This window comes from Camponotus vicinus, unplaced genomic scaffold (genome assembly GCF_025532165.1).
Source record: "Camponotus vicinus isolate PSW18456_S1 unplaced genomic scaffold, iyCamVici1.0 SCAF_7, whole genome shotgun sequence".
NCBI classification, from domain to species: Eukaryota; Metazoa; Arthropoda; class Insecta; order Hymenoptera; family Formicidae; genus Camponotus; species Camponotus vicinus.
Genome location: NW_028141979.1, coordinates 15,026,794 through 15,034,158, shown reverse-complemented (window position 1 = coordinate 15,034,158; position 7,365 = coordinate 15,026,794). Strand labels below are relative to the sequence as shown.

The 7,365-nt window shown below is 28.4% G+C and overlaps 1 long non-coding RNA gene across 1 annotated transcript; it reads right to left on the bottom strand.

Annotated features, from left to right (window-relative positions):
- Positions 1-1,753: 1,753 nt before the first annotated feature.
- On the bottom strand, positions 1,754-3,230 carry LOC145974453 (uncharacterized). The gene is made up of 5 exons (XR_014439680.1): positions 3,143-3,230; positions 2,854-2,952; positions 2,578-2,679; positions 2,228-2,338; positions 1,754-2,139 (listed from the first exon to the last, which is right to left on the bottom strand). It is a non-coding gene; the product is annotated as an uncharacterized LOC145974453 (long non-coding RNA).
- Positions 3,231-7,365: the final 4,135 nt, after the last annotated feature.

Here is a 7,365-nt window from a genome sequence, read left to right as displayed (position 1 = left end):
GGGCCTGCATATAAGCATATCCCAATCACAGTTATTAAGCACAAAACAAAATGTTTCACCTATCCGTTGTTCATGAGTGCATTGAGGAAAAGATACATATACATTTCGATCAAAATTTCTCGTTTATATAGAATCGTATACAATTATGCATGATTGTATCTGAACTATATTTGTTACTTATATATATTTATATATGACGCAAGACTTATATATAATTATATATTAAACTAACAGAAATCCATATATAATTATACATAAAACATTGTGAACATCATATATAAGTATGCAAAATGTGCACTTATATATAATTATATGTAACAGTTATTGCACTTATATATAAATATATATAATGTCCTGTACTCTATCATTTATAATTATACATATTTTTGCACAATTATATATAGTTTTGTACAATTATATTCAATTCTGCATGAATATACATGAAAAATTTTTTACCAGGTATTTACTTAAACTGATCTGTTCAATTAAATAATTAAAGTATAATATATTAGTAAAATTAATAATTGAAATTAAATGTAATATGTGATTTTGCATAACAAATATATTTATAGGTTATTTTTAAATGTAAGGATTGGGTATTAAATATTTAAAATTATACAAAGGTTGATACACATCTGAAGAGAAATCGTTAAAATTAGATTTAATTCCATTGCTAAAATTAGCTTTTGGACTGAATACTGAGAAAGTTGTATTTGGAAAAGTAGTTTGTTGGAGAGTACAAGACTCGGATTGTGTTCCATTGTAAGTATTTGTTCATATTATTCTGCATCTAAAATAAAAAAATTTTTTCTTTAATTGATATTCATTTATTAATGCAAATAATTATTTAATTTTTTTCAGTGCTTTTTGCATTGTGGATGAGAAAAAGACATGTATCGTTGTTACGGTGTACAATCTAGCTGTTAGCTAAAGGTTGCGAGGAATAGTTTTATAACAAATCTTGATGCAACTTACTAAACTTATACATATTTTAATTGAGTATAACATATTATATATTATACAAAAGTCATAATTTTAATCAGAAAGATAAGAAAAATTATATTTAGAAACAAAGTAAGAATGCCATTATTTTTCGTTAATTTTTTATATTATTTATGAAAAGTTTATTTATTCGTTACTGTGTATAATATATAATAGTTAAAGATCGAAAAGTTATGGTCGGGGATTCTGTTGGTATACCAGAATCTTTGTGATACATCTTTGTGATACATCGAAAATTCTATATGAATAATGTTAGTATTGAATACATGTTTTTTTCTAAATCAAATTTTGTCGAATACATATATACATATTATATACAGGGTGAGCCATTTTAATTAACGCACGCAATTATTTCGGAAACAAAGCATTTTAGAGAAAAATGTTTCAGACAAAAGTTTTATGGTTTCGAGGGGGCCATAAGATGGTATCATTGGTTTGACCTTGAAGAGTTATTTGAAGGTCACATGAAGGTCACCTTCAATTTCTTAAATGGAACCTACTATTTGTCATTGCATATTCTTGTAGCTTATCTCGAGAACTTTCCAAAACACTGTAATTAAGTACATTTTCATTAAGTACTTTTTGAGTTATGAGGCTTGAAATAATTTCTTAATTTTACATAAACCGTAAAATATCTTGTAAAATATTCATTTTTCGATTATCTTACCTTAATACTTTTATGTACAAAATAATGAGAGGAATCAATTGGTGTAAAGAAAACACATAGTTGTTTTGAAGAAAAAATATATAATTTGCAATTAACAATTCCATATTTTTTTACCAGAACATACCTAAAAGTGTTAAAAATACCATTTTTCGCAGTGGCTATTTTGACACTTTTAGGTGCGGCTTGGTAAATGTAACATTTTTTTATCACTCTTTGAAGTTTAATATATGATTTCTATAGATCTTTTTCTGCAGAACTCGAATCCATTGAGAAAATAAGGCTAACACGTACCGTTTTATAGTTATTTTAACATAAAGAATTCGAAAAATGGCCTTTTTGGTACTTTTTAGTGTAGATATATCCAAAACCTGACGTGATAGAATTACTATTCGGGCATTGGATTCGGTTTTAGCACGTCAAAATCCTTCGGAAACAACTATTAAGATCTGAGGATCAAAATCGATGTCAACCTATGTTATTAGATAAAAAATAATAAAAAAATAAAAATAATAGATAATTTTATTAAAGAGATATAAAAGATTGAAAATAAAGACTTACACAGTTGAATCTTCTATTTGTATACTTTCTAACATCTCATCACTTGAAAATTGAATTTTTTCAATTATATCATTTTTGTTGAGAATTAAGACGTCTTGAGTTTCAGATGTTCTATATATGTAAATATTAAAAGATTTATTAAAAACATAAATATAAATGTATCATCAACTTATGTTTTATCTTTATATACATATAGATAGAACATAAATTGTGTGTATATATGTATATATATATATATATATATATATATATATATATATATATGTGTATATATATATGGGTGTGTGTATAAAAATATTTATAAAAAAATGTAGATAATTTGTATATTGTATAATTAAGTATAAACTTACGTGGGTGATTCTTCTGTGTCTGTTGACATTTCTTCCACTGAAGTAGTTGGAGTTGTTTTACTAACAGTTATTGGAGAATTCTTTTTAATGTCATGGGGCTTACTATAAATTAATAAGATTTAAATTAATATATAAAGCAGAACATAAATGGTGTGTGTGTCTCTTTTTATAAATATTATTTTATAAATAATATTTATAAAAAATGTAGATAATTGTATGTGATATATAAATATATTTACATATATGTATACATTGTATAATTAAATATAAACTTACGTGGGTGACTCCTCTGTGTTTGTTAACATTTTTTTAATTGCAATAGTTGAAGATTTGATGTCAATTTTTGAAGAATTTGTTTGAATATCTTGAGGTTTACTATAAATTAATGAGATCTAAATTAATATATATAAGTGAGACAAAGGTAGTAAGTAGAAAGAAAGCGAGCGAGCGAGCGAGAGAGAGAGAGAGAGAGAGAGAGAATGGGAGAGAGAATAGGAGAGAGAATGGGAGAGAGAATAATGGGAGAGAGAGAATGAGAGAGAGAGAGAATAAGTTAAATACTCACATGGTAATATCTTTAGAATTTATTAAAATATTGGTTTTTGTAATTTCTTCTTCCAAGGATTTATCGTATTTCACTTTAACTGAAATAAAATGCGTTTTGAATTAGTTTTTTAATTTAAAATTAATTGTGTATTAATATATATGTACTACTTCTATAATATATATGTAATTATAATAAATATGTAATTTTCATTACATATTTATTATAATACATAATATATATTTATTATAATATATACTGTTATAAAATTATATTTTATACATACCTTTCTTATCCGATATTCTCTTAGACATTTTTTAATAAACTTTTATCAAGACCGGAAAACGAATTCGAAAGCTTGAATTTAAATTTATTTATTTTTTGTTACCATAGTTTATATGTTACTATGGCAAATAATAAACTTTATATAAAATAAATTTTTTTATTAGATATTATATGAAGTATGTTACATGTTTAAAGTAACGCGCATTCTGCATAAAGCCGGATCTACATTGGTCGTATCGTAACGTCGCAAGTCGTAAGTCGTAGGCAAATTGACCAATCATGGTTGATTATTTTTGAAATAATCGACTATGGTTGGTCAATTTGCCTACGATTTACGACTTGCGACGTTACGATACGACCAATGTAGATCCGGCTTTATATTATACTAAGTAGCTTATTGTGATAATATACGATGTATATATGTACGCGTAATTAATTCTTTATCTGTCTTATTATTTGTCCAATATTTACTTACAATAGAAATGATAGTGTTATCTGCATACATCGATGTTGATTTATAAACTGGATACTTTTTTTGTGTAAAACTGAATACATTAACACTACATACATTAATATTATTTATTTTATGTATTTATTATGTTTTTAGTATTTATTTATTTTACAATTCAATGTATAATTATGTATAATTCAATGTATAATTAAACACAACATATTTTAAAATAATTTACAACTACGTTTAATTGAACATAACTATATACAGGGTGTCAGTGAAATTTTAGCCCATACGAAGTAAGGAGGTAGGCTCAAATTAAGAAGGAAGGACTTGTACTGTTTTGTGATATTCACAATAATTAACGAAAAATTAAATAAAGAATATCGGGGGGAATTTGCGTGAGTAGAAGCGGGCGGCGACGAGAGTCGTCCCACTGTAATCTTATACTAGGCGCGCGGCGAAGCGATGGGCGGATCGCTCTCCGAGACATGATGGTGGCGTGCGATATATCGCAATATCGCGCCGAAAAATGACCCGTCCTTTTAGTGGCGATAAAATGATGCGCTATCATTTCCACACTACCTTGCGGTAGATAGCATGGTGCGCTTTTTTTATAGTGGTTTCCCCCATAGGCCTATTCCACTCTCAATTTAAATATTTGTGAAAATTGTTCAAAATGCCGTTACTGTACGCTGAATGTATCGTAAATCTAAAAAATTGATGATGACAGTACCTTTACAAAAATTGATCCGTGATTGAAAATCCCTCGATAAAATGTGTTACACACGTTGGTAATGATACGGACGTAATCCATTACACGTAAAGCGTGATGTACCGCGTATCGCGAAAAACCAAATTCATGTGCCACATGACGCACGCTAGTTCAGGATTTTCATAAAATGCTTCAAGAATCTTTTCTTCATCTCGTACACGAAGACGCACTGCTGGACCGGTTATCCCGATATTATGCACGATACCCAGTTTCACATAATTATTGCACAACTCGTAAAACTGTACGTTCACTTGGCTTTCGTGCACGCCCGGAAAATCATTCCACGTAAATTACGGCCGCGCGATAAGTATTTTCTTCCGCTAGTCCCTATGCCACAATCATATCCGTATATTCCTGCAGAGTACACTTTATTTTCACTATTAATTTACTACGCGAACACAAGATTTTTACTAAAACCGTTTGAGCTCTCGCAGGCTGTTGCCAGAATGCATACGCCAGCAGCACGCAACTACAGCTGAGCGGACATGCGAGTGTAAGCGTACGTGTGAGCTCGGCGCCTGCGCATTATGATTACAATCACATGTCCGCTCAGCTGTAGTTGCATGCTGCTGGCGTATGCACTCTGGCAACAGCCTGCGATAGCTGAGACAGTTTTAGTAAAAATCATGTGTTCGCATAGTAAATTAACAGTGAAAATGAAGTGTACTCTGCAGGAATATACGGATATGATTGTGGCATACGGGCTAGCGGGAGAAAATACTTATCGCGCGGCCGCAATTTACGTGAAATGATTTCCCGGTCGAAAACCAAGTGGACGTTTTTACGTGTTGTGCAATAATTATGTGAAACTGGGTGTCGTGCATAATATCGGGATAACCGGTCCAGCAGTGCGTCTTCGTGTACGAGATGAAGAAAGGATTCTGGAAGCATTTTATGAAAATCCTGGAACTAGCGTGCGTCATGTGACACACGAATTTGGTTTTTCGCGATACGCAGTACATCACGCTTTACGTGTAATGGATTACGTCCGTATCATTACCAACGTGTGTAACACATTTTATCGAGGGATTTTCAACCACGGATCAATTTTTGTGAAGGTACTGTCATCATCAATTTTTTACATTTACGATAAATTCAGCGTACAGTAACGGCATTTTGAACAATTTTTACAAATATTTAAATTGAGAGTGGAATAGGCCTATGGGGGAAACCACTATAAAAAAAGCGCATCATGCTATCTACCGCAAGGTGGTGTGGAAATGATAGCGCATCATTTTCTCGCCACTAAAAGGACGGGTCATTTTTCGGCGCGGTATTGCGATATATCGCACGCCACCATCATGTCTCGGAGAGCGATCCGCCCATCGCTTCGCCGCGCGCCTAGTATAAGATTACAGTGGGACGACTCTCGTTGCCGCGCGCTTCTACTCACGCAGATTGGCCGATATTCTTTATTTAATTTTTCGTTAATTATTGCGAATATCACAAAACAGTACAAGTCCTTCCTTCTTAATTTGAGCCAATCTACCTCCTTACTTCGTATGGACCAAAATTTTCCTGACACCCTGTATACATTGAACTATAAAACACATAACATATTTATATTTTTTTAATAATTATACATTGAACTGTAAAACACATAACATATTTTTATTTTTTTTATAATTATACATTGAACTGTAAAACACAACATATTTTTATTTTTTTTATAATTATACATTAAATTGTAAAACACAACATATTTTGAAATAAATTACAACTATGTTTAATTGAACTTAACTATACACATTAAATTGTAAAACACACATAACATATTTTTATATATTTTATAATTTATTATATTCGAGTAATTTTATAAGTTTCGAACTTTGTAAACATTTTGTAACAAATATTATTTAAAATTTTTTAAATAATAAATGTAATAATTATATTATATTATAAGAAATTAAAATTTAACATTATATTATTGTTATTATGTATTTGTTTGAAAACATATAATAATAAATTAAATGAAATGAAGAAATATTTTTTAGATTATATTTTTATTTAAATTAATTTATTATAGCATTTTTTTTATAATGAACAAATATTTTTTTAAACATTTAATAAATAATTTAATAAATTTTCTATAAAATTTTTCTATTAAATATTGTATGTCGTATAAGTCACATGTTAGAGAAGTAATGTTTTACATTATATTATATACTAAGTGGCTTCTTAGATTGAAATTGAAAAGATAATTTCGATAAATCGATTTCAGAAATATTTAAAATAAAATATATACATATAGGTGTGTGTGTGTATTTATAATTTTTCAAAGTTTTTCTTTAAAAATTTTATATATTTTATTTTATATTAATTTAAATATATAAAACTGACACGAATTTTTTTAAATTTAAAAAGTAATATGAGTACTATTATTTATTACTTAGTAATATAAACATAAAATAACATTTTAATCTCTTGTAAAATAATATTTTGATATCTTTGAAATTAATAGAATATTTAATTTTAAATAAATATGTTAAAAATCTCGAATATATCGAAATATTGAAGCTTCTATTTCATGATGTTAACGTATTATTTCGTTCACGACTTCCCAATCAGCAGACAATGTTTTTAAAAATGTTTGTGAAAATGTTTGAAAAATGTTTTTAAAAACATTTTTAAAAACGTTTAAATCATGGGTTAAGTCCCCTTTTATTCATTACAAAAATATTTATTTTAACATTTGAAAAAATGTTTTTTTAATATTTGATAAATATTTATTTT